This window comes from Prionailurus bengalensis, chromosome E2, assembly GCF_016509475.1.
Source record: "Prionailurus bengalensis isolate Pbe53 chromosome E2, Fcat_Pben_1.1_paternal_pri, whole genome shotgun sequence".
Taxonomy (NCBI): Eukaryota; Metazoa; Chordata; class Mammalia; order Carnivora; family Felidae; genus Prionailurus; species Prionailurus bengalensis.
The window spans coordinates 58694940-58722220 of NC_057352.1; the positions used below are offsets into that span (position 1 = coordinate 58694940).

Below are 27281 nucleotides of genomic sequence, written 5' to 3' on the forward strand. Positions count from 1 at the left end.
CAGGGCTCACCGAGCTTCCAGGCTGTGCACAGGGGAGGTGCTGGGAGGGTGGCGCACCCGGCGAGGGCAGGGGAGCTCCACGCCACCCCCACCCCTCGCCCTGGGTATCTCTTCCATCTGGCTGCTCCTGAGTGGTATCCTTCATGATAAACCAGTAAACAAAAGTCAGGCGTTTCCTTGAGTTCTGTGAGCTGTTTTAGCAAATTGTAAACCCCGAGAAGGGTGCTGACACTCCCTGACTTAATGCTGGCCAGCCAGAAACACGGGAGGAGGGCTGGGGTCTGAAGGCAGGGCCGTGGGGTGGCAGCTGCGGGGTCTGCCCTGGCCGAGCACTGCCTGCTGTGGAAAGCCCCCCACGTGGTGTCTGAAGCGTTGTGAGTAGAGAGGAAGTTTCTGGGTACCTGGCAGCACGGCGGCCCCAGGTCAGGGACAGGTGCACGGCCCAAGGGAGGCGGGGCCTGTGGGACCTTGGACAGTTAATGTGCCCTTCGGGTCTCCGTTAGGTACAGTCCTCCATAGGCTGCAGTTCCTAGCCTTGGGAAGGGCCGATCAGGCTGCGGTGACACATCGCTGGTGCCCCTCTGTGTCACCCACCTGTCACTCAGCTCTCTGTAGAGCAGCAGTGTGTGTGTGTGTGTGGGGGGGGGGGGTCAAGAGGCAGAGGCAGCCCCACTGCCAGCCATAGAGGCCTCGAACAGGAGCAGAAGAGGGGGGCCTGGGAGCGTGGCTCTAAATCGTGTAGGGAGCCAGGCCCAGCCCCACAGTGACCTCACGGAGGGCTTCCCGTCTGTGGAGGCACAGGAAGAACCAAGCAGTTGGGCTGGCTTCTCCGGGGCAGAGTCTGTCCTCAGGGAGGACACAGACCCGCCCACCGAGGTGTCTGGATGGCCCTTCCGGCATTGCTCCCACATCAGATACCCTCCCATTCTTCCAGTGTTTCCTCCACTTCATTCAGCTCCGTGCAAGCTCCTACCGTGTGCTCAGAGTATGGAGGGACGTTACAAGACCCTGATCCCTGGCCTCTGTTTCTCATTCATTTATTCACACAGCCAACACCTATCAGAGTCTGCAGGGCGCTAGGCAGGGTGTTAATCTCTAGGAAACGCAAGGTCAAGTTGAGAGGGAGTTCTGGCTTATCCCTCCCACAGCACATCCAGACTTCCTGCTCCCTGCCAAGTATTAAACTGACTAGTTTGGTTACAAAATGCTCGTAGCCAAGGAGAGGACGGATGTGCGAGCAACCAGCTCATAGCGGGAAATGCCTCAAGAGGGGGTAGTACAAGATACTACAGGAGCAGGCTTCCCGGAGGCAGGGAGTTGTACTGGGGTTTTGAAGGATGCGTAGGAGTTTGTGAGGTCGAGGACAGAGGACAGAGTGTTTGAAACCCCGTGAGGGCTCCGGGAAACGTTCAAGCAGACCAGAGAATCAGACGAGGGCAAGAATTAGGCAAGACTGGGGAGAGTGGGGGAATGAACTCTTGGGGTCGAGACGGGGCCAGACTTGGGAGGACGTGCGCCGTTTGGTCGGTGACGGGGGAAGGCCCGTGAGGCCGAAGCAGACTGCAGACTCCAAGCCCTGTCCCCAGGGGTCTGATCCGGTGTGATGGCAAATCAAAGCCCTGGGTGCTTTTAATATTTTTTATCTTTGCTTTTTTTTTTTTTTCATTGATTCTTTTTGCCCATGGCAGAAAATACGCAAGAGAAACAGCCTAGAGAGCCTGCTCGCTAGAACAGTCTGCAGTGGTGGAAAATATCTCACAGCTGTACTGTCCCATGTGGTAGCCGCTCCGTACATGTGGCTTGTGTGCCTGAGGAATGGAATTTTAAATTGTATTTAATTCTAATTAGTTACTTTGAATTTAAATTACCGCCTGTGGCCAGTGGCTACTGTGCCGGCAGCAGGGCTGTGGAGTGGAAATAAAGCCCCCTCTCGGCCCCCAGCCACCCCATCCCCCTGCCTCGCTGGGCTTTGAGCCGGGCCCGTTTGATTGTTCTGAACAAGGGCTTTGCCGCCGAGATGTTTGATGTCCTTTCTGTCCACTGCCCTTGCTTCTCGGTGGGCGCTGTGGGTTTATTCCAGCAGCTGACAGAGCCCGCCAGGGGACCAGGGGGGTGCCCATGGCCGGGGTACCCACCCTGCCTCTGCAGGTGCTCAGAACAGGCCGCGGGAGCCCACAGGCAGAGACGGAGGTGATACGTCACCTCTCCCAGGAGCAGGGACCGTGCAGCCCGCGAACCAGGGGTAGCATGTGGCCTAAAACCCCACCGTGAGCCTTGCCTCTTGTGGTTCAGTTACTGAATGGCCCAAGTTTGCTTTAGCGGAAGAGGGGTCCAGGGGCGCCTGGGTGGCTCGGTGGGCGGAGCGTCCGACTTCGGCTCAGGTCATGATCTCGCGGTTCGTGGGTTCGAGCCCCGCGTCGGGCTCTGTGCTGACAGCTGGGAGCCTGGAGCCTGCTTCGGATTCTGCGTCTCCCTCTCTGTCTCTGCCCTTCCCCTGCTTGCGCTCACACGTGCTGTCTCTCTCTCTCTCTCTCTCTTTGTTTCTCAAAACTAAATAAAGACATTAAAGAAAAAGACGGGTCCCACACGGCTGTGTTGCTGGTGTGGCGGCTCAGATTCCGTCTGTACCGGGTTGAATAGTGTACCCCAGATATTCACGTCTACCCGGAACCTCAGAATGGGAGCTTATTTGGAAACAGGATGTTTGCAGATGTAGTTAAGACGCTGAATGGAGGTGGGCCCTAAACGCAGTGGTTTCCCTGCAGCAGAGGAGAGAGAGGGAGGAGGGACAGAGGGGGAGGGAGGCGGCCGTGGCCCAGGGATGCCTGGAGCCCCCCGAAGCTGGAAGAGGCGGGAAGGATCTTCCCCTGAAGCCTTGGGGGGGAGTATGACCCTGCAGACCCCCTAATTTCCGACTTCCGGTTTCCCAGAACGTGAAAGAATGAACTTCTGTTGTTTGAGACCCCTGGTCTGTGGCCCCAGACGACACGCAGCGGGCCTGGTGGCACTGACTTGTCCCTGGCCGCCTTGCGGCCCCTCGCAGGGCATCCCCTGTGCTGGGCTGTGCCCCTAACTCCATGCTGAGCGTGCGGAAGCTTCCGGAAGCCCCTCGTACCTTCCGTGTTAGCTGGACGAGATGCACGCTGCGAACCGCAGGTGGCATTTCGTGTTGTCTGAGGTGGGTCAGAGACAGTGCTTTACACACCCCTCCTCCTTGTCTGGACGGAGGAGCCTCAGGGTGGGACACACGATGTCTGTGGGAAACACCCATTCCCACACTGTGCTTTGGAGGCCCAGGTTATGACCTTCGTCGGGTCAGCCCCTTCGGGCTTCCAGAGGTGAGCGTCACGTGAGAGGGAAGCAGGCTGGGGGAGGGCCCTGGAGGCTGTTGCCATGGCGACGCCAGCCCTCTCCTCCCAGCCAGGCTCACCACCCCCCCCCCCATCACCCACCTGCCCTGGCCACCCTCTCCAGGGTGCCGGGCCAGCCCTGCGGGCCACGGAGGGTGACCCCGCGAGGAGGTGGCCCCACGCCCGGCCGGTGCCGTGGCCGCCCCGACTCTGATCCCGGGGCTGGGCCAGAGGGTGTTGCTGGCACCCCAGCTCCAGCTCCGAGCACCAAATCCATCAATAGAAGAGAAGGCTCTGTGCAATAATAGCGTGGGGCCTGCCGGGCAATTGATTTAAATCATTTTATAGAGAACCTATGTAAAATAAAAAGTCTCTAATCACATTTGTATCCATTTGCAGGCTCAGTAAATCAATTTGAATTGAGCTGGGTGCCACGGTTACAGCTGATTAGCGTGTGTATATATGGTCAAATTAATGCCGGCCAAGTCTGCCGGATAGGGGCGCAGCCGTCAGCTCCTGCCTGAGCCACTCTTGGGGGGAGGGGGGCGGGGGCCCCGGCCCGGACCCCGACCACAGGGGACACGTCTCTCCTCCTCGCTCCGCCCTCCTGGGGACCCCCCAGCTGTCCTCCAGGTGGCTCCTGCGGGTGCCCGGACGAGGAGATACGGCTGGACCCCGCGTGCACCCACCACCCCCCGGGGGCGGCGTCTGCGCAGCTGGAAAGAGCTCTTCTAGCAGCTTCTCCCGCAGCTCTGCCTGGCGCCTGCCTGCCCACGCCCTCGCCCTCGCCGGCAGTCCTGGGTGAGCTGCCCCAGCCTCGTTCACACGGGTGCCTCCTCGGGCCGCGTCCCCGGGGCCGGGAGAAGGGACACGGGGTCCGTTTACTTATAACCTGACGCCTGTGGTGCGCCAGGGCCACGTTGGAACCACACAGAGAGTGATCCCTGCCCTCGGAGCAGACGACAAACCCAGTACGTCCGTAGGAGCCGTGGGGGTTCGAAGCTGCAGGTGCCTCGGGGAAGGCGGCAGGCTGCAAATTGGAGAAGCGAAGGGGTCAGGGAGCTGGCGTTCGGGGGAGGATTTGTGGGCGGCCCGGGTGTCCGAGAGAAGGTGCTCCTGGCAGAGGGAGCGGCGGGAGCAAAGGGAGGTCCGGCGGGGCCCGCGGGTGACTTGACGAGAGCTGGGGCACGGGCCGGCTCGCAGGTGCAGTGACAGGCCACCACACGGGCATCCGTTGGGGGTGGGGGGTGGGGAGGAGCGAACGGGCCAGGTGTGGCCCCTCTGGCTGTCCTGTGGAGGGAGCAGGGGAGGGCAGAAGCGGGGACACCTAGGGGGAGGGGAGGGGAGGAAAAGGCGAGGGGTGTCCTCTTGAGAGGGGACAGCGTGGTGCCCTGGACCGCGAGGGGACCCCCGAAACCCTGCGTGGGCTGAACTGAGCAGGGGCGAGGAATTTGGATGGGGGTGGGGCCGTATCGTCCAGTGTCCCTTACTGGGGGGACGCCTTCCCTGTCTATGTGGGTCCACTCGGTGGTGGCTGTGGCCTGTGGCCCTCGTGGACAAGAAGTGCTTTCTGTCCTCGTGCCCATGTGGGTCTCGAGGTGCCGTGGGTGCCCCGGGGCACCTTTCTTCTTGCCAGGTGCCACTGAGGCTCTGGGGAGCTGACCCCTGGGCCGGCAGCCAGGCCCGGAGAGCCGGCCACCACTGGCCACCCCTCAGAGGCCGCCAGGGACAGTCCTGTCCTACCAGGGACAGAGCACCAGGGTCCACACTCCTCCTCGGCCAGAGCTGGCTTTTTGGCTGCGGATGCTGGGATCTCGATGGCAGGTGTATTTGACCCGTAAACAAACGGAGTCTGACGCTTAGATGAGTTTGCTCTGCTCCCCAGAGCCACCCAGACAGGCCTGAGCAGGTCTCACCCCAGTGCTTCGTGGGCTTTGTCCCCCAACCCTCTGGGCCCAGCCGTGCCTCTCCAGCCCACCCTCTGCCTCGTCTCACCGGCCCTCCCCCAGGATTCCCGCAACGAGGGCGGCATCCGTAGGTCCTGTGTGGTGCTGGCAAACGCGGCACCTGTTCTCGGGGGCCGGCCCTTCGCTCGGTGAACGTGACAACTGCAGGAGGCTGGCACCTTCCTCTTTTTCTAAGTTTCAGTCATTTGAATGATCTCCACACCCGTTGTGGGGCTCGAACTCACAACCCCAAGATCACGAGGCTCGTGCTCGTCCGACTGAGCCAGCCAGGCGCCCCGAGGCCGGTACTTTTATTTCCCTGGTTTACAGATGGGAACGGAGGCCCAGAGAGGTTCAGCAGTTTGCCTGAGATCGCACAGCTCGGAGGTGGCACAGTGGGAATTCGAGCCCAGGTAGTTTCCAGATGCCACGCCCTCAACACTGTCTATCGGGTTGCCTCCCAGAGGGAGGCTCGCCCTGGTGTCTTCTTTCCCAGAGGCATCTGTCCCCGAGGGATCGTGCCACATGATCTCACTGAGCCTTTCCTGCCCCTTCCTGAGGTTGCCTGGCCTGGTGTTGGGCCCAAACTCACGTATATTCATCCTACGAGCATTTGTTGACCACCTGCCATGGGCCAGGTTCTGTGTGTGTTGGAAGGAGCACGTGACAATAAACTCACCGATTATAGGCGATCTGGTAGTGATACGTGCTAATAAGTACAGCCAGGGCAGGGGACAGAGAGCCAGGGGGTTGACGTCGATGGAGTGGCCAAGGGAGGCCTGCACGGGACTGGCTTTGAGTTGAGCCTGAAGGAAGGATGCAGGCAAGCCCTGTGATGTCCAGGGGGTGTGCTCCACGGAGCTAGGGGGGCATGTGCAAAGGTCCTGGGGCAGGCCCTTCCCTCAGCGTACGCCCAGCAAACCTGGTTTGAGGTTTTAGACTCTGTTCATTTCCCCGGGCTGCCGTAACACATTATCCCGAGCGGGGATAATGTCTTAAGGCAACGGAAGCAGATTGTCTCACAGTTCTGGAGGCCGGAAGTTTGAAATCAAGGGGTTGCAGGGCCGTGTTCCCTCCAAAGCCTCTGGGGGAGGATCCTTCCTTGCCTCTGCCTGCTCCTGGTATCTGTCGGCACCCTGGGCGTTTCTCGGCCCGCATCACTCCAATGCTGCTTCTAGAAGTCACACATCCGTCTTCTTCTAGGGACGCCGGGCATATCGGATGTGGGGCCCGCCCCGAACTACTCGCATCTGCAAAGATCCCATTTCCAAATAAGGTCCCGTTCTGAGGTTCTGGCTTCACCCCACTACGGACCAAAGGAGACCCTCTCCCCTGCTGGTGAGGAAACAGAGCCCAGAGCGAAGCACCTCGCGCGCGTGAGGGCCCAGCCTGGCTCAGCCTGGCGCGGAAGCTCGTAGGTCAGGCCAGCAGCCTTCCTCCGGGCTGTGATCACACAGGACTCTGTCCCGTGCTGTTATTTAGGACGTGGCCATTCTAGTGTTCCTTGGCCCTGTTGTCGGGAGAGAAGGGGAGGGACAAAGTCCAGGAGGACGTCGTCAAGCGATTTTGGGAGGTCCCCCCCCACCTCCCCCCGCCATGTGTTCCGAGGCCCGAGGCGAGAGCACTGGATGTGGAGTCCAGGCCCCTGTCTGGTCCTGGCCTGTTGCTCACAGCCTGAGGGCTCCTGGATGCTTTGCTCTCGGACGGCTGGTAAAAGACGGTCACATCTCACTGGGTTTTGCGGCTCAAATGAGAACGTGCTTTGAAATCTTTCAACTGCGAAGGAGGCAGCTCAGGCCTAATCAAGGCCTCCCGGAGGCTGTGACCCAGCGTGGGCCGTCTGTCCCGCTGGGAGGGCTGCTGGCGCCCGGGGACCAGGGGCAGTTCGCCCGACGTCCTACGGTGTCAGAGTCCCCGTTTGTCACGAGGCACGACAGCACCTGCCTCGGGGCATCATCGGGGGTCCCAGGGAATCGATCGTTCTGGGGCCAGAGTCGGACCCCCCTGCAGAATGCCTCCAGATGCTTGTGTCTGGCGGGGAGTGGGGGCACGACCCGGGGCAAGGGTCTCGTGCTTCATTTCCCTGGGGCCCGGGCCCCACGGTGACAGTGACTTGACCCCGCTCCCCGGAGGTGAAAGGCCCCCACCTTGCAGCCGGCGGTAATTCCCAGAATCACCCTTCTTCCGCTGCCCTGCGCCTCTGAGTGCCGTCGTCGGGGATGAGCGGGCCTGTCGTGGGCCCAGGCCGGGAATTGCTACAGCAGCTTTATGCCGCGTGAGCGATGGTGTCTCCGCCGCTCACGGTCCGTCACCGGGACCCACAGCGCCACGGACGAGGCTTCCCAGAGAGCAGAGCAGTAAATACCGTGGGAAGCTTCCAACCAGAGAGGGCGCTGGCAGGTCCACCCAAGGGCGCCCGGAGGCTCCTGGGGCTGGAAATGAGCCAAGCAGCAGCCGGGCCGGGAAGCTGCTGGAGCCCAGGCTGAGAGCAGACATGCAACCGGGGACAAATCGGCTCATTGGAGGGGGCGCTGGGACCACGCTGTCCGTGGCGAAGAGCAAGGCCAGAGTGCTGGGAATATTCGGAAACTGTGATTCGGGGTCAGCCTCCCTGGAGGGTGTGCGCGTGGCTGGCTGCAGGCGGGAGCGGGCAGGAGAGGAGGGGGGGGCTTTGCTGGGAACCATCCCCTGCCTGCTGCCTGTCCCCCCACCCCCCGGCCGGCTGGGGGTTCAGGAAAGCCTTGGGGGCCGTGTTATCACGGCCCCCTTGTGTCTGCACCGGGTGGCGCCACGGAAGCTGTCGCTTAGTGTGGCTCCGCGGGCCGCGCCTGGGGCCCTGAGAGTGATCCAGGCAGCGAGCATTGTTCTGGCCCCAGACCCCCTTCCTCCTTGACATTGTTCTGGCCCCAGACCCCCTTCCTCCTTGACCCGCTGCGGTTTCCGTCGGGGATTCTGGAATGCCGGCACCTGTGTAACCTGAGCCAGAGGCCGCAGCTGTGGGCCTCAGTTTCCCCGTCTGTGAAATGGGGCCGTGGAGCTGTCCAGCAGAGGCACGGCACGGATGTTTCTATAAAGGAGATCCTGGGTGTGAATCCCTGGGCCCACTGCCTGGCACAGGGTCAGCGTTCCCTAGAAAGCATCTCTGCTGGAGTTTTAAAGTCAATACTTATCTTTTTTTAATTACAGTTTTTTACAACATTTATTCATTTTTGAGAGGCAGAGCACAAGCAGGGGAGGGGCAGAGAGAGAGGGAGACGCAGAACCCGAAGCAGGCTCTGGGCTCCGAGCTGTCGGCACAGGGCCCTACGCGGGGCCTGAACTCACGAATCGAGAGATCGTGACCAGAGCCGAAGTCGGTCGCTCCACCGACCGAGCCCCGCCCCCCCCGGGGGGCCCCAACTCCTCTGCTTCTTAACCTACATCCCCGTCATGGCCACGTGGGCCCAATCTCCAGATGAGACCCGCGTCACGGATCCCAGGGGTTGGCGCGTGCCCACAGCTGGCTGGCACTTTGCTCAGGTCACAGGATGGGGGGCCCCGGGACACGTGCTGTTGGCTGTGGAGTGCTCGCCTGTGCCGACACAGTCTCGGCACCCGGCATGGCAACGGTTCAGTCTCTGTGACCTCCCCGTGAGGGCAGTGCCCTGGCCCTCCCTGTTTGCAGATGGGGAAACTGAGGCCCAGGGAGCTGCTCCGGCTTTTTCCTTGAGGTCCCACAGCTGGGAGGCGGGGGGGGGGGGAGGGGGAGGGCAGGTGACCCGCGCTCTGGGACTCGTGCCCCCACCCGCGGTGTCTCCCGCTCAGGAGTGCCACACGTCACCAGGCTGGGTGGGACCCAGGTCCAGAAGCCAGGAGACAAAAGGCAGGGGCTGCACCCGCTGACGAAGAGCACAGGGCCGTGTAGGTTGGCGGGGGAGGAAGGTCCTGGTGCCCGGCCACCCACTGGTGCCCTGGCCGTCCTCCCTTCTGTAGCATAGACCTGCCGGTTATGATCTGCGTCTCCTCGTCCCCAAACACACACACGCACACACACAGAGGTTATATACATGTTGTGTATACATCACATATACACGTGTCACACACGCGTGATGTATACGCACGTGGGCGTGGCCCTGAGGGGCAGGAGCGTGGATTTGCCGGGTTTCCAGACTCCACTCGCTGGTCGCACCTCCGAAAGCTCTTCCCCCTTACGGGGACGGTCCGGTCGCCTGGCCGCAGAGGGGGGCCCGCCTGGCTGCGCCCAGTGCCCCGTGGGGAGCTTCTCCACGTGACCTTGTGCGCCACAAGAGGCCCTTTGTCCTTCATCCTGGCGGTTCCTGCTGACAGCAGCGAGGCGGTCCGGGAATAGCAGCAGGAGCCACGCGGTGTGACGGTGGGGGCGGCCGGGTCCCCTGCAGGGTCTGGCCCTCTCCAGCTTGGGGCAGCTGAGGAGAGGGACGCCGCGCAGCCGGCCGGGGATGCGGGAGGGCCGCAGCTGTGCCCCGTTTCGGTTCCAGCCGAGCGAACGGCTGTCCGGCCCAGCCACCTGCCCCGGGCAGCCAGCACGCGCACCTTGCGAGGGTGGAGGGGCCGGGGGCGTCAGCCCCTCCCGGGCAGGCGGCAGGCATCCCCAGCGTCAGTAACTGGAAGCTTGGTGTCCGTGGGGCGGTGAGCGGGTCTGGGGAAGCTCACCAGTGACAATGCCCTTGGCGGCGAGGGGGCTTCTCTAGAAGGAGTTGAGGCCTGATGGGATGGCAGGGGTGGGCACTGCAGGATTTTGAGCGGGAAGGGAGCCCCCTTCCCAGGCACCGTGTGCCATTGGGGCTGGGATTCCTCAGAGGTGGGCCTGGGCGGGCGAGGTGGGCACAGCGAAGGAGGCGTGAACCAGGGGCAGGAGGAGTCACGCTGGCGCCAGTGAGAGAATGCCAGCCGCCGTCACGGAGCGGGGGTCACGTGGGTGGGAAAATAATGTTCTCAGTGCTGTTTCGTGTGAATGTATTTAATACCACCGACCTGCGCACTTAGACCTGGTTAAGGGGGTAAGGTTTGTGTGCCGTGATTAAAAGTAATTTTTCTTCGGGGACGCCTGGGTGGCTCAGTCGGTTAAGCGGCCGACTTCGGCTCAGGTCACGATCTTGCGGTCCGCGAGTTCGAGCCCCGCGTCGGGCTCTGTGCTGACGGCTCAGAGCCTGGAGCCTGTTTCGGATTCTGTGTCTCCCTCTCTCTCTGCCCCTCCCCCGTTCATGCTCTGTCTCTCACTGTCTCAAAAATAAATAAATGTTAAAAAAAAAATTAAAAAGATTTTTTTTCTTTGAAAAAAAATTTTTAATGTTTATTTGTTTTTGAGAGAGAGGGAGACACAGAACCCGAAGCAGGCTGTGTGCCATCAGCGCAAAGCCCATCGTGGGATTTGAACCCACAAACCGTGAGACCGTGACCCGAGCCCAGGCTCGAACCCGTCGGCTCACCCGACGGAGCCGCCCAGGCGCCCCTGAAAATAACTGTTTTAATTCCACATGCACCGGAGGTCCCCTGCGAGCGCCACTTTTTACCCGCTAAGCCCGCCCCCGAACGTAACAAAACAACCACAGTCGTGGTGAAACGCACAGAAGCCACAGCCTGGCCATGAGACCCACGGAGACACTGCTTCCCTCAGATGCCAGAAGCGCCACGTAGGGGTTGAGGCCAAGGAAGCAGGTTCTGAGACCAGTAGGGGTGGAGACGTGTGCGGCTGCAGCTGAAAACTGGCACCACCCTGAACAGCCCCGCACGGGCACCGGCCTTAGCGTGCTCGCGACGTAGGGCGTCCCCGCGGTGATCGTCCCCGGGACCGCGGGCGTCCGGAAAACAGCGGGCTGCCGGGTGCACAGAGGCCTCCCTCAGCCTGGAGAAAGGTTTGTTCTCCTTTCCTCCTCCGTCCTTCCGGGGAAGGGAGAAAACAAACGTGAATGTGTTTTGCAGTTCACGCGGGCTCCCTGCAAACCTCCAGAGAAGTGATAAACAGATCTCTGCATCCTGGTGCTGGCTAATTTGTTTTCAATAGGTTTCAATCAATTACGTGGGGGTCCTCGGAAGGGGAAGTGAACCAGTAATTGGCTAAAATAAATCACTCAGCACTTCAAAAGCAGCTCTCCACTGAGATGGGAGCAGCCCAGCCTTCGATTAATAAACAGGCACGCTTGTCCCCTACCCCCTGGGTCCCCGGGCTCCATGGGAACCGCGCAGCGAGGGTCCGGGAGGAGGGGCGCGGCGTGGCAGTGGTGCATTCGGCCACCCCGCAGAGGTCGCCCGAGTCTGGTGTTGCCACCGTGTCGGCCAGCTGCACCGCTCTGCCTGGCTCTCCTGTGGCCCCGCGGGAGGGTTCGTGGGGCTGTGTCACCAAGTGCCACAAGCGGGGGCTTCGACAGCCGAACCGTTCTCCCACGTTCCGCAGGCGGACAGAAGCCTGGGCTCCAGGTGTGGGCAGGCTCCAGGGAGGACCCTCGCTGTCGCTCCCAGCTTCTGGTGGTGGCCGTCCTGGGTGTCCCTTGGCTTGTGGCCCCATCCCCGCAGTGTCTCCTTCCGCCTTCACACGGCCTCTGCCTGTGCACAGCGACAGAGAGCTGTTTCGGGAAGGTTCCACCCTGCCTTCGCGTGACCCCGTCTGGGCCTCTATGCTGATCACATCTGCGAAGGCCCTGTGTCCAAATAGGGCCACATTCAGAGGTACCGGAAGCCAGCGTTTCGGGGCGCCTGGATGGCTCAGTTGGGGTTGGTTGAGCGTCTGACTTCGGCTCAGGAGCCCCAGTCATGATCTCACGGTTCGTGAGCTTGAGCCCTGCGTCGGGCTCCCTGCCGTCAGCATGGAACCCGCTTTGGCAACTGTCTCCTCTCTGCCCTTCTCTGCACGCGCACGGCCTCTCTCTCTCTCTCTCTCTGTCTATCTCGAAGATAAACACTTAAAGAAAGAATACGAAAAAACAGGGCTTTCACATATCTCGGGGGGGGGGACACAGTTCAGCCCACCCCCCCCACTTTCGGGCGAGGGCCTCGGAGGGCGGGCTGCCCGCTGGCGGATGTCATCCTCGCTGCCTGTGGGTTTGGAATGGGAATCCTTCCCCCAGGTGGTGCTCCAGGAGCACGGTGGCCCCGCCTGCTGCTCTCCTTCTCTGGCGTTTGGAGACGACGTCCCCTCCGGATGAGTAACTATGTCTGAGTCCCCGTCGGGCGCGGACAGAGCTCTCCTCTAGCCCCTGTGGAGCCTGGTGGAGGGAGGGGAGGGGATGGTGGGGGGAGCACAGGCCGCTTCAGCCTTCGTGAAAATCATCCGTGAGCCACCAGCATGCGTCAGGCTCATTATGGGAGGCCCAGCGGGGGAGCTGGGTGCCACGGGGAATTCTCTGGCAGGAATATGGGGGGTGCTCAGTGGGGGACAGCGGGAAGGGGTTGTATATACCCTGCAGGCGCTGAGCTTGAGGGAAGGCCGCCCACGGCGGGGTAAACTGAGACCCACCCCCTCCTCCCCGGTACCGAGCACGAGGCCCGGCCAGAGGGACAGGTCAGCGTGTGGTGGCCCGAGGGCCGAGGTTCCAAAGAGCCCCTGAAGCCTCGTGCCCTTTGTGACGAGAACCTGGACACGTGCATCTTCAGCTTTGACCCTGACCCTTCCTGACGTCCGGGGGCGAGGCAAGCTGGAGCGTCACGGGGTCTGTCCTGCACGTGCCCTCCTGAGCCCCTCACGTGTTTCGGCAACTCTGCTCCTAGGGCCTGCACACCGCACCCCCCGCCGCCCCGCTCCACCGTGTGAGAGGAAGTAGAGCTGTCCCCTTTTACAGATGAGGAAAACTGAGGCTTGGCTGAGCCACGGCACTTGACATCCAGGCAGAGCGCGGCCTGCCCTGAGAGTCCCTGCCGTTCACGGTTGTGCCCGGGGAAGCAGAGATTCCGAGGGGACCCGCCTTCCTCACGGTTGGCCAGAGCCCGGGTCTCAGGGTTGTGGTCCCGGTTCTCGGCTTGTCTTCTGTCCTGAGTCCTCAGTCCTCAGTCCTCGAGGCCGTATCCGTGCCCCAAACGCTAAAGACGGCGAAGGAGTCCCAGGCGAGCCTGCTCCTGACCCACGGACCAGGTCAAGCACCCGGGGTCGAGGTCCAGAGGCATGAGCCGGGCAGGTAGAGTGGGAGGGGCTGTATCTAGCCTGGCCTGTTGGGGGGCCCTCCTTGAGGCTCGGACAAGATGAGCATTGAACAGAGACAGGCAGTGGCCCTGGGGGGACTGGCACCAGGAAGGGGGGCGTTCATTCTGAGACAGGCCAGAACATACAGCAGACTGTGGTCTCAGATGGTGTCAGGGATCGTCAGAGGGAAGACGTGGGACGCAGGGATGGGGTGACAGGGATGAGATCAGGGAAAGTGTCTCCCCGCCCCCACCGAGGAGGAGACTGAGCTGGCGCCTGAACAGAGAGGGGGAGGAAACCACGTTGGCATCTGGGGGAGGTGGTCGCATGGCATGTGCAAAGGCCCTGTGGTCTGAGCGGGTCTGCTGCAGAACGGCGCGGCCTGGATACCACCGAGCGAGTGGGGGCCAGGATTCTCTCTTCTGGGTGGCTTTCTCTGGCATGCAGGGATCGCTGGTCTTGGTCACCGCACCGCCTGCCGGCATGACAAGGAGGGTGGGAGGGAAGCAGCCTGCAGCTGAGAAGGGCAAGGGCAGGTGCGGTCCCTCCCGACTCTCGCCTCCCCGCCCTGCGCGGGGCTCGCTCCTTCTCCTGCTCACAAATCATGGCTGCCTAATGAAGTACCATGTGCCTCGAAGGCACTCCAGGGTCCCTCGCTCTGAGCCGGGTCAGAGCCCCCGCGAAATTACAGCTGTAAGACACGGGAAGGGGGAGCGGGGCCTCTCACCCCGCCTGTAATTACGGCCCACGGAGTGCTGATTGCCACAGTCCAATTAATTAAACACGGCAGCGGCCCAAATTATGATCCCTCGCCTCTTACCGAGCAGTATTTTTAACCTTAACTGTCACGGCCGAGCTTAAATTTCCTATCTGGACAGAAGTGTCACCTGTGGGAGAAGGAGTGGTGTTGAACTGCACATCGCCGGTGACAGACCCTGTAATTAGAAACCGTAGTGTCCCCGAGACTGGTCTTTAAAACTGTCAGAAGCCAAAGGGCCGTCATTTGCTACAAGACTGTCATTACCCGCGAACCTATTAGCTGCAGGTAAATAACATATTATGCTGGGGACAGAAAGCAGGCAGGTTGGAGAGTTCACTGGTGCTTAATTAGGACCCGCGGCGCAAAAGGCGGTCACCTTCTCCCTTCCTTCATTAGCAGGGAGGGTCTGGTGTGGCAGTGGTCGCAGGAGGGAGCCCGGATGCTGACCCTGCAGAAAAGGCCGGCTCCCTCATCCACCGCGCCCCTCCGCCCTCGTCGGCCGTCCATCCACCCCGTCCACGCCACGGCCGATGCTGATCCTGACGCGGGGGCAGGTCCAGGGAGACCCGATGTGTGTGCGCGTCCCTGGGCGGAAGGGAGGGTGGGGGGAGCAGACGCCTGGTTTGACAGAAGGCATCTCGTGGGGGGGGGGCCTGGATGCTCCCTGGGGGCCGCCCTCAAAGCCCGGGCTCTGGATGGGGGAGGGCGGAGGGGCGAGGGTGGCCGTCTACAGTTTGTAAAAGCCTGTCCTGCCCAAGTGCGCCCAAGCTTCCCGATGTCCCTCCCCCCCCCCACCCCGGGTACTCAGAATGGGGACGCCCCGTCAGAACAGGGCTTCTGGGGCCCTGGAGGCCGGCTTCCTGCCCGGCGGGGTGAAGACCAGCCTGGACCACAAAGGATTCCGACCACCGGCCCGACATGCGTCCAGAGAACGTACGGGGAGCTTAGGAAGCCTGCGAGGTCTGGGGGTCTGGGCTCAGGGTGGGGGTCAAGTACTGGGTGAGGCTGTTTATTTTTTTTTCAACATTTATTTATTTTTGGGACAGAGAGAGACAGAGCATGAATGGGGGAGGGGCAGAGAGAGAGGGAGACACAGAATCGGAAACAAGCTCCAGGCTCTGAGCCATCAGCCCAGAGCCCGACGCGGGGCTCGAACTCACGGACCGCGAGATCGTGACCTGGCTGAAGTCGGACGCTTAACCGACTGCGCCACCCAGGCGCCCCTGGGTGAGGCTGTTTAGACAGACGTGGGATAAATGGATCTGCCTGGAGGCCTCAGTCTGTGGGAACAGAAAGCCTGACGCAAACCAGCTACACAATCGGGGATTTTTAAAAAAAGTTTTTTGTTTTTTAATCTCTATTTATTTTTGAGAGAGAGACAGCATGTGAGCAGGGGAGGGGCAGAGAGAGAAGGAGACGCAGAATCCGAAGCAGGGTCCAGGCTCCGAGCCGTCAGCACAGGGCCCGATGCGGGGCTCGGAACCACGAACCGGGAGATCGTGACCTGAGCCAAAGTCAGACGCTCAACCGACTGAGCCACTCAGGCGCCCCAACAATTAGGGATTTCAGTGTCCCCAAAGAAGGGGTACAGAGGTAGGTCAGGCCTGACTGAGGCCTGGCTCTGCCCCCCGTGGACGAAGTCCTTGGGCTGGGTTGTTAGATAAATGAGTTTAGGAAGTTGAAGTTCTGGACGGAAGTGACAGCTCTTGAATCCCTGGGTAGGGAGTCCCTTCCGTACCCAGCCCTCGCCCACCCCACGCCCTCCCACTTGCCTGGCTGCACACGCACACCCCCCACGCCCGCTCATACATGCACCCACCTACCGTTCCGGGTTGGACCGTGGTGTTTTGAAGAGTTTGCACCTTCCTCTGCCCTTGTGTCTGTGGGGGGACAGACTCAGTGGGCCGCTGCCCCTGGAGGTCAGGTCTGAGCTGAGCACGGTGAGCCGCATGTGACCCCACGAGAGGTCCCCGGGGCCATCGGCGGGGGGGGGGGGGGGTGTCGCGGAGCCGGGGTGATGTGGGTGCACGGAGCACGGGCGTCTGCGGCCCGGGTGACCCAAGGGCGTGTCCAGCCCAAACTCCCACGAGTCTCAGAACCCCGCTGCGTCTCCTCCTGCCCCGAGGCCACCGTACTTAACCACATCCGTCGCAGCAAATGCACCCGAGGCCCGTGCGTGCCCGGGACTCTACCCGGGGCCCCCGTCCTCACCATGCGCCCTCCTGCGATGAAAGCGGCCTGCAGGTTCGAGCCCTGGCTGGAGGCCAGTGAGTCAAGGGCACAGTTTTGCAGTCAGCCGAACAGCTTCAACGTTGCTCTGGCATCTCCTGCGGCCGCGGCATCCATCGGTGGCCGTAAAACAGGCCCGTGACCTCTTCCTTGCAGAGGTCGAACAAGGTGACGTGTGAGAAACACTGGTTCCGGGTCCTGCACACAGACACACGTAACACGTTATCCTGGACAGTATCGCCAGATGCTTCCAGAAACTCTGCCTTCCGAGGATCAGAGAGCAAAGACCGAAGGGTCTCCAGGTCAGTGTGCAAGCTTGGATCCCCTCTCGTGTGCCAGGCTCCGAGAGGGGCTCAGTGATGAGCCAGGAGCGACCCGCTTCCGTCCGTCCCGCAGCAGGATGTCCCGCGGCCGCCCCATCCAGCAGCATTTGCTGCCGGGCTGGGAGAATGTTCCGGCTGTCCAGCTCAGTCACCGCCAACCACTTGTGGCACTCGAGCCCTTGAAACGCAGCCAGGGAGACCCAGGAACTGAACGTTTCATTTCATCCCATTCTAATGTTTCAACGTCGAGGGCCGCATGTGGCTGCCTCCTGGGACACAGTTCCGTGGGGACGCTGGGGAGGAAGCAGGCCCTTCTGTGCCGGGAGGGAGGGAAGCCTTTGCAGACGACAGGGACAGGTCCGAGCTCAGCCCCAGCGATGACGAGGAGGTGGGACCCACCAGAGAAGGGAGGGAAGGAGGGAGGGAGGGTTGTTCCAGGAAGAGGGGACAGAAGGAGCCAAGTAAGGGGCCGGGCCGGGCACTGCATCCTGAGGGGTCGTGCGCTGGCTTCTCGGCGGAGGCCATCCACGTCTATGCGGTTCTGAGCCCTGTGGGCGTGGAGGCCTGTGGTTAGCAGCCCCGTGCCCAGAACCGGGCTAAGCCTTCAGCCGTGTGCCCCCCGTTGGTGCGTGCAGGCATCCGTTCGCTCATGCGTGTGCGCATCCCAAAACTCTTCTGAGAGTCCCTGGCACTTGCTGGGAGAGGCAGCCACGTTCACGGTCTGCTCTCCTGAGCCTCGTGGCTCCGTGAGGGGACAGAGCCATGGAAGCCTGCCGTCCCCGGGCCCCCAGGTTTGCCGAACTGATGCCCCCTTTCCTCCGGAGTCACACGGTCCCCCACCCTGGGAAGCCACAGCCCCGCGGGCCTGCCAGCCCACGGTGCCCCTCGTCCTTCCCTCCTCTCCGGGGTGCACAGCGGGGTGCGCTTTCTCGAGCACGTGTCGTGGTGACATCTGGTCGGCCTGGCTGGCTGGCTGGGGAGATCCATCAGCCGGCCTCCTTGATGCTCGCCAGCCCGACCCACGTTTTAATTTGCCAGTCTGTGGGTTTCCTGTACGTGTATTCATCTATATTTGTGTCAGGCGAGATTGCTTTTGTCTTCCTCCGCCTGCTAATAAATCCCTCTGTCGATCTGTGGCCTCAGCCGTCAGCTTAGTGGGTATCCGGTTTGGAGATTGAGTTGGGGGCTGTGGTGACTCAGAGAGACGACCATCCCCGTGCAGCCGAAGCCGGGCCTCTCTTTCCCCACCCGCACCTGATGGCTGCGGCTGGGGGCCGGGGCGGGGAGGGGGGTGCGCTGGGCTGGCCGGCCTTCCCCGCCGGACTGGGGGGGCTCCCGCTCACCAGTGGGCTTTGTCACCGGCAGTCGTAACTAGGCCCCACAGGCCGGGCGGCTTGGACAGCAGAGATCTGTTTTCTCACGCTTCCGGAGGCTGGAGGTCCAAGGTCAGGCAGTGGGCAGGGCTGCTCTCTCCCTAGGCCTGTAGACGGCCTCGTTCTCCCCGTGTCCTCACACGGGCCTCCCCTCTGTGCGCGTGGCTGTGGCCTGTCTCCCCTTCTAAGGACACCGGTCACGCTGGACCAGGCCCACCCTAATGATGTCACATGAACTTAAGGTCGTCTGTGAAGAGTGCTGGGCGTCAGGGTTTCAACACAGGAATTTTCGGGGCCGGGTTCAGCCGACGCTTCCTTTTCGGCTGTCCGTGAAGGGTGGTATTCATCAGAAAAGCGTGTGTGGGTTTACCAGCCCAACTCACCATGTGACCGGCCCCCGGGTAAGAAACCCACGGACCGTGGCCAGCTCCCAGGGGCTCCCTCGGCCTCCAGGTCAGCCCCTGTCCCCTCGGGTGGCCACTGCCCCGACTTCTAAGCGCAGGAGGTAATTTTCCAGTCAGTGACGTTCCGGAGTGACGTATTCTGGGTCGCTTGGGCCAATCGCTGCTGCCCCGTTTCCCCACCACCGGGGGCAAGGGGGGAGAGGCCGTGGGAGCAGACGCGACCCAGCTGTCCCCGTGCCCGGGCCTCGGGGTGGGGCTGGCCGGCGTGGAGTGTCCGGCCGCCGAGGCACAGGCGGGGGGGGTGGTGCGCGTGGTCACCCGTGAATTTGCTGTGCTGGGGGAAGTTGGTTTCTTGGTTTGTTCTCAGCAGAGTGAAACTCGCAAGAACCCCGTAGTGCTTCTGTGTCCTTCACCTGCATCTCGGCGCCCTTGAACTTTTGCGTGCATACTCGGGGAGCGTGATGTGCGCGTCCGGTCTGCACACGCAGCTGCCCCTCGGAGCCTGTGGGCGGGGCGGACACCGTGGGTGGCACGGGTGCGTAGAATGGGACCCGAGCTTCCGGAGGTGGCAGCGGCGGGGCCGGGAGCTGGGACCCGAGGGAGGGGAGGGTGGGGATAAGCTCCACAGAGGGGCGAAGGCTCACCTAGGAGGGGCACGGCACGGACAAGGGCCGGAGGCTGCACCGGGCAGGCCGTTCGCGCGGCGGGAGCCCGGGTCTGCGTGGACATGTGCAGAAAGCCAGCCGGCCGGGAGGCTTGTATCTGTGCCGTGGGCGACTCTGAGAGCCAGATTTGGGGGGCAGTAGTGAAGTGCGGTCTGGGGTGGCTGTGCCCGGGGGGGCTCCCCCCTGGGCCAGCTCCTGCTCTGCCTGGGCCTCCCCTAGAACAGCGGGGCGGTGCCCCCTTTCTCCCAGGGGCCCGGAGGCAGGGCCTGAGCCCTGTGCTGGGGCGAGGCCCACGTCCCCACGGAGGAGCCTCTCAGGCCAGCTCCCGGCCGTCCTCCTCGCTGCCCACCCCGGGGGCGTCCGGGCCCCCATCCCTGGCTGCTGTGCAGACCACTGAGCTCCCCTGCCTGGCTGAGTTCTGTGTGGGGAACTCGCCCCGGGCCCTCCCGCCACACAGCTTACCTGGCAGTGAGTAAGCGCCTCATAATTGCACGTCTCGCCTGCACTGAGCAGGGAGAAGGCTCCATCGAAGGTAAAACAGCGGCTGACAGCAGGGGGGGGCGGGAGGGGGGCACTGCTAACCGGACACCCCTGCCCCCGCCCCTCCCCCCCGCGTGCCGTGGGCCTCGCTCGTGACGGTGCGCGCGGGTCCCTGCCTCCCCCGCGGGGGGCTTCGAGGTGCTCAGACCCGCGCCCCCCCCCACCCCCACATCCCGATGGCCCCTCCTGATCTCTTCGTCCCCTGCAGACGGTCTCTCTGACAGAACCTGACAAGAGCCATTTCCAAGATGGATTGATTCAATTTAGCACAAATTTTTGCTGGATTTGGTGACGTATGGCTCCCTGTTGGAACCGCATCAAATGTGCCTCCAACGAGAGAGGGTTTATTAGGCCAGGCGCGCCGAGCAGGTGGGGCCCTGGGGGCCGAGCGCCTCCGGCGTGGACGCCATCTCGTGGGCTGGCTCTGGGGCCCCCCGGGGCCCCCACGCGCCCCCCTGTCCCGTCATTAGGGGGCCGCTCGGCCCAGCTCAAAGGGAAGTGCTTTGTGAGCCGGCTTCCCATTATCCTCCAGGGGCTGGATTTCCATTCTATTCCCAGAAGCAAAATTTTGCTGCTTGGGGGACCCCACCGTGGGAGACCCAGAGCTAAAGACGTCTTCCCTCTGGGCTGATAAATTCTTAATGGAGGCTGCAGCTTCAGCAGGCACAGCACCGCCCACGGCTCACCCCCGGCCCGGAACCAGCGCCCCAGTGTGTGTGTGTGTGTGTGTGTGTGTGTGTGGCCCGTACATCCTGCCTCAGCCGGGGCGCACACCGTCGATGACAGCCTTGCATGGTGACCTGCTGTCGTGTACAGGAGCCCAGGCTTCTGGACTGGATACTCAGTAAAGGCTGGAGGCTGCTTCTCATGGTCACTTGCTGGAAGAAAATACCGGAAAGCAGTGGGGGAGAACGCAGCTTGGTTATTAGGAAGCCAGGGCGTGGGTGCACGTGGCTCTGGCCTTATTGTAGGATCCTTCTTACAGCCCCTGTCCCACAGGATCAACAGTCAAAGCCACTGCTAACCACATGGCCCCCCACAACCCCAGCCAAGCTTTCTGCTCCCTCCTCCTACAGCTGACTCCCCGCTTCACTCCAACCACACCCACCTCCTTGCTGTTCTGTGAACGTGCAGCCACAGGGTCTTTGCACCTACTGTTCCCGCTGCCCGGAAAGCTCTCCTGAGATCGCCGCACGGCTCATATTCCCGGCTCCTTCAGGCCTTCGTGCAAAAGCCAGCTGCTCGCCCTGCTGAAATGTAGCACTCGGTTCCTCTCCTGGATTTGTTTGCCTTTGTGGCGATCACTCTTTATTCTTTAGTCACATGCACACGTAAGCTCCCTGAAGGCTGGGATCGCTCTCTTTTTTCCTCTCTGCTGTATTCCCGGTGCTCAGCACGGTGCCTGGCACTCGCAAGCGGTTGGTAGATGAGGTTGCTGACTGAGGGAGTGGATTTCGTGGCCACCGGGGCTGGACAAACGGAAGCAGCGACCTTGCTGATTTTCTCTCTGTGCGTATGGTAGGCTGGAGACTGCTCCCACCCCCCCCCCCCCCCCCCCCCCCCCCCGCCGCCAACGTCCGTGTCCCGATTCCTGGGACCTGGATCTGTGACCTGATTTGGAAAAGGGGTTTTTGCGGATGTGATGAAGTTAAGGACCGTGAGGTGAGGTGATCCTGGGCGACCCGCAGGGGGGCCTGAGTGCAACCATGAGTGTCCTTCCAAGAGGGGCCGAGGGAGATCCAAGATGCAGATGTGGAGGAGGCTTGAGGGCATGGAGGCCGAGCCTGGAGCGAGGAGCCCGGGAACGCCAGCAGCCGTCACAGGCTGGGAGGAGCAAGGAAGCATTCTTCCCTAGAGCCTCTGTAGGGAGCACAGCCCTGCCAGCACCCGAGTCGGCCCAGTGATGCTCCTTTCCAGCCTCCGGCCTCCGGAGCTGTGAAGAATCCATTCGTGTTGTTTTCATCCACCAAGTCTGGGTGGTCTGTCGGGGCAGCCGCAGGAAACGCACGCAGGGCCCGGCGCTATTTAACACGACCTAGAAGTCAGCTCCAGTGGCACTGTGGGGTCTGCACAGGCGTCCGGGGGCTCAGACTGTCCCCCCAAGGCCAGCCTTCCCCAGCCGCTCCGAGTCTGGGTCTCTGCGTGTGCCAGAAGCAGCTGGATAGAGACGGTTTGGGGGGGGGGGAGCGCTGGAGAGGGTACACGCGGTGCCCAGTGGGGATCGCTGAGCGGCAGTCAGGAGTCACGGGCACTGGGGGTCTCGCTGGGCCCTGGGGTCACCCTGGGGCTCATCAGGGCCCCCTGAAAACCACGCCTGCGCCCCCAGCCACAGTCCTCAGAGCTGTGGCCCCCAGGGAACAGAACAGGTGGCCAGGGAGGAATCAGAGCGGGTGGGCGGGCGGGGGGAGGGGGGGCGGTGGGCAGCGTCTGGCCCGTGGCCTGGGCCCTTCAGGAAGGACCCCAGACCCGTCCGGCTCTGGGGGTAGCCGGCAACCTGGTGGTGATTTCCCTGTCACCCGCCATTCGCCATTTGTCTATGTGGGTGGAGCCCCAAGCTTCAAAGTGACCACCTGCTTTGCTGACCCGGCCCCTTCCCCGTCACTTTTTTCGGGGGATGCTTTTGATGGACGTGGTGTGTTCCCTCTCTTTTGAGGCAAATGGCTGATTGATTGCTTTTCGTCTTGTACTTTGAGTAGCTGTAAGAGCTACTTTATATAAACGTCAATTACCAGCACGTCATAAATTAAGGGTCCCCCACACGGCGGGCGCGGTAGAGACCAGCCCCGAATCACAGCGCTCCCCCGGCCCGCGAGCCTGGGCCGATGCACTTCGTGATGGTGGAGGGGGCAAGATGCTGACTGAATTGAGTCTGTCAGAGGGACCCCTGTTTCACACCTGCCCGTCCGTGGCCTGGTGATTTGGGGACAGTTGGGCAGGTCGCTAGCCAGCGCCTTTGGAAGTTCCATCCCACGCCTCTTGCGGCCCCAAACCCCCGCATTTGGCATCCAGATCACCTTGGGGACCTTGGAGGCCTTCGAACCACCCTTCCATCCTGGCCTGTGTCTGCTTGCTCAGGATGTGGCTGCTCCGTGGCTCTGCTCCGTGGTCCGTGGGCCCGACGGTGGGGGAGGGGGGGGCCACCGCTTGCCATCGTCCGGGCAGGACTCTGTGCTGAGCCCTGACTCCCGTCACCGTTGGGTCTGCCCTTCCTCCTCCTCACGTGCAGGGAAAGCAGTTGAAAGCACGTTCTCGCCCTGTGCCAGGCTCGCTTCCTTCCCAGCTCTGCCTTTCGCAGCTGGGTGACCTCAGGCCACATATTCAACTTCTCTGTGTCCCCGTTGGCTCCTGTGTATAGTGCGGGAAGAACGGTGTTCCTAAAGGCCCGGAAACAGGGGCTGTCACCTAGGTACGTTAGCTGTCCCTGCCACTGTTGTCATCGGCCGCCACACCCCACGTTGAGGCTCTCCCTGAGTCCACCCCCGGCCCCACCCCACTGATGAGAAGCTTTTCTCTCCCCCCCAACCCCCTGCTGCCCCTGAGCGCATTCCCAGGCCCCCACATGCCTCCCTGTCACTGGCCTCCCCGTCCCTTGTCCGCCCAACTTCTAGAAGGACTGGGGGGGACGCCCGCTGCCTCTGGCCTCAGCCCCACCCTCCTCTGGGAAGCAGGAGGGTCCGCTGCAGCACCCCAGCCCCACACTTTTCTCTCTTTCGGGAAGCAGCTTGCTCTTGGAGGCCCCCCCCCAGGTGCACACCCTGGGCGGGGGTGGGGTGGCATCAGAATCCCGGGAGGGCCTGGCAATCTGCATGTCTGCTCCCCAGGTGATTCTAGGCCGCGGCCGGGGCTGTTGGAAGCTCTCGAGAGCCAGCAGGGACTCACCTCCTGAAGGACTCCTCTCCTGCTCTCCCCTCCTCCCTGGGCTCTCTCCTCTCTCCCTCCTCTCTCGCTTCCTGCCTCCTCCCCCTCCCCACTCTCCTCTCCTCCTCCCACCAGGTCAGTGTCAGGGGAGGAGGACCAGGAGGCCCCCAGGACTTCCCTGGAGCAAATCTGCTGCCCTCACTCCCCTCCCTCTCTTGTGTCTGTGAGTCCCCCTGCCGGGGTGTCCCCACCTGGAGCTCCCCCCAGGACAGCTCTCCTGGAGGACGGAAGAAGGCAGTCAGGCCTGTGCAGGGGTGGGCAGTCCTGGCTTAGCAGCACCCCCCCCCCCGCCCAGCCCTGTCGGGGAGCAGCGAACCCACTGGAGGTTTGGCACAGCCCCCTGAAAGGCTGCCAAGCCCCACTTCTCACACAGAGACGCCTGCCCAGCTCAGAGACTCTGCAGCCCATTGTTCTGGGGAAGGCCCTGTTGCCAGAACCTATTACGGGATGGAGATTTCTCAAGTCCAGACCACAAGGCCTGGCCGTGAGTGCCCCCTCCGCCCTGCTCCCCAAGGTTCCGGAGCCCCCGGCCCCTGCCAGGCAGCTGCTCTGCCCCCCTCTCGCCCCTCCTCTGCCTGTGTCTGCAGAGAGCCTGGGAGCGGAGGTCGGGGCTGTTGAGTCAGAGGCTAGGCAGGGATGTGTGCATGCACGTGCACACACGTGTCTATGCGTGCACGCACGTGTGCACCTGTACGTGCGCACACGCGTACAGGTACATCTGTGTGCGTGCGCGTGAGCATGCGTGAGCCCGCACGTGCACGTGTGTTTGTGTGCGCACACGCTCTGTCTCGGGGGAGCCCTGGAGCCGCCCTCCCGCTCCCAGGGCGCCTCCCGTTGACGGATGAGCACTGATGTTTCCCAAGCAGCATACCAGCTGCCTGAAGTCAGCTTCCATCTGCAGGCACCGCCCCACCTCTGCTCGGGCTTGTCCCTGTCCCCGGGGGCCTGCGCTCCAGCCCCGGGGGTGGCCGGGCGGCAGGGCCTCCCCTGCAGCGGGCTCCTGCTGGGCAGGGTTAAGCAGTGAGCTGGCACTCCCAGGAGGAAACAACTGCTCCCCACAGCTCCTGGGCCTGGGGTCGCCGTGGAGTCTGCTGATGAGTCCTGGCAGCAGCGGGAGGGTGGGGGCCGAGAGGAGGCAGCGGCCTCAGGCAGAAGGCCGCAGACTGCCAGCTCGCGCCTGCGTCCTCTCGGGGCCCGAGGGCGCTGCTTTCTGTGGGTGGGGGGCCGCCTGAGCACGTGTCAGGGTGGCGGGGCTGGAGACGCCCCCGCGTTCATCCAGGGCTCCCCTCGGCCGGCTGCGCAGGGCTGGGGTGGGAGGGCCCGGGGCAGGGGGGTAGGGTCTGGCTGCAGAGGAGTGACGCGCCTGGCGGCGGGCAGGGCTGGAAGGGGGGGCCCCGGGGGCAGTCACCCCGCGGGCCCACGTGTCTGCGGTCCGGTGTCTCTTTGCGGCCAGCACATCCTCAGAGTCAAGTCTGTGGTCCCTGCCTGTGGACAGACCTTCGCGCACAAGCCTCATGGGGCACCGGGCCCGTCGCGTGCTCTATCCTGGAGGGCCTCGAGGCAGGGGGACACAACCGGGTTGAATGTCCTTGGTCTAGCCACGTGACCTCCGGGTGCCACGGTTTGCTCATCTGTGAAATGGGGCCGTCGGGGTGCCGGTGGTCAGACAAGTGCCCGCACGCAAGTGCTTCCAGGAGCTGCCTCCCCGCCTCCGGGCCTCTCGCTGAGCCACTGGCCTGGAGAGGGGACGGGGCAGGTGGCTGACCGCCTTCCCCCCCCACCCCAGCCCCTGCTCGGGCCGGCCCTCCTTCCCCGGCTCGCCCCCCCGTCCTGAGCATCCCTCTCTCTTTTTTTTATCTTGCCAGCAGACAGAGCGCCTTCCAGTCCGTCATCCCATTTCATTTCTGGTCTGCGGAGAGTGACATTTACATATTAATATTTTCCAAGGGAGCCCCGTGCACGCGGAGCAAGTGTCTGCCTCGTGGCCTCACATAATGTGAGGGAGATAAAGCGGAGGCTCCTCGGTGAATAAGGACAAATGAAAGCCGTGTGGCCGTGAAAGGCCTCGCATTTGCCCTGTCAGCATGTGGTACATCGGCTCAACAACTGATTTAGCGCCCCTTCCTCCCGCCCAAGGTTTATCTCCACTTACAGAGGACGCGCTCTTTGTGAGGGGCCTGTCCCTCGGCTCTGCCTCCCTGTCACTTCCTGCCGCCTCCCGCCCGGGCGCCAAGGACGGCTGTGGCCGCGATGCCCCGTCGGGCCGGCAGCAGGAACTCAGGCTGGTTATCTCTACCCGGCAGAGGCCGCGTGCGCTGGTCCCCAGGGCCTCCGGGCTTCCTGGGCTGCAGCGCCCCTCGGCGGCCGCCCGGCAGGTGCAGGGCCATTCTGAGAGGATGAGGGGGCTCCAGGGTCTGGGTGCCTGGGTCCGGGAGAGCGAGGGGGCGCCGGGGTCCGAGTGTCAGGGTCCTGGAGGGCAAGGGGGGTCTCTGGGCCATGAGGATGCTCACAGGTGGAGGGGACAGGGCAGCCACAGGCGTGGGGCAGGGAGGGCGCCCCTGACCTGGGGCCTGGACTGTTCTCTGTGCTTTGTCTGCATGGTGTCCTTAACCGTGAGGCACAGTTGTGACTGTCAGGAAAACCGAGGTCCAGAGAATAGAAGTGGGCCGCCCAGGGAGGCTCCAGGGTGGCCACATTCAGCTTCCAGCCCCAGGACTGCCTGAGGCCAGCTGTCGCCCCGAGACCCTGTCCCCCCGCCCCCCCCGACCTCGGGAAGGGAGAATACACCACGCAGGGGTGAGGTTCAGAGTCAGCTATAAAGCCAAGCCTTGGTGTGCACGGCCTCGTCCTCAATCCCTCTGGGTGCGGGGGACGCTTCGCGTGCAGACAGAGAGGTTGGTGTGTATTTAGGGCCCGTGGCTGCGTGAGACGCCCCCCGGGGAAACACCGGTCTTGTCTCTCGGTCCTGTCTGTTGGTCTGTCCGTCAGTTTGGGGGAGCCCCTTGAGGACTAATGAAGGGCACCCATGGCACCCGTCTGGGGACGGCCTGGTCCAGGGGTGCTGAGAAGAGAGACCGGGTCCTGTAGGCCCTTGGGAAATGCCAGTTTCATTTCAAACAAAGGCCAGGGTGGGGGGGCTGTCTGGAACCTCCGACAAGAGCCCCCCCATACAGCCGTGTTCCCCGTCCCTGACCCTCGCCGCCGGAAAGGCCCTTAGACCAGCTCCATCCAACAGCACTTTCTGCAACAATGGAATGTTCTAGATCTGCACCGTGTGGTACAACAGCTCCCAGCCACGTGTGGTTATTGACCACTTGAAACATGGCTCAGGCAGCCAGGGCCCTGAACTGGTGACGTCATTCGGTGCTAGCTGATTTAATCGGGGCGTCCAGACGTGGCTCGTGGCTCCGGGGTCGGGGCCGGATTTGGGCTGGGTCCCCCTGCACAGGATGGGCCCGCCCTCCCTGTGTGGATCGTGGCCCCGCCCTCACTGCGTGACCACAGACCGGCTCCTTTTGCAGGCCTCAGTTTCCCCTCTTTGGGATGACGGAGCAGCGGCCTCAGGGGGCTACTCTGAGGCCTAGTGAGCTCCCCGACGGGTCGCGGTGTCCTGGATGGGGCTGGTCCTAGGCATCCTGTGCC

The 27281-nt window shown here is 62.7% G+C and overlaps 1 protein-coding gene across 5 annotated transcripts in view; it reads left to right on the forward strand.

Annotated features, from left to right (window-relative positions):
* GSE1 (Gse1 coiled-coil protein) overlaps window positions 1-27281 on the forward strand; it is a 391234-nt gene that overhangs the window by 232430 nt on the left and 131523 nt on the right. The gene's annotated exons all lie outside the window — the stretch shown is intronic.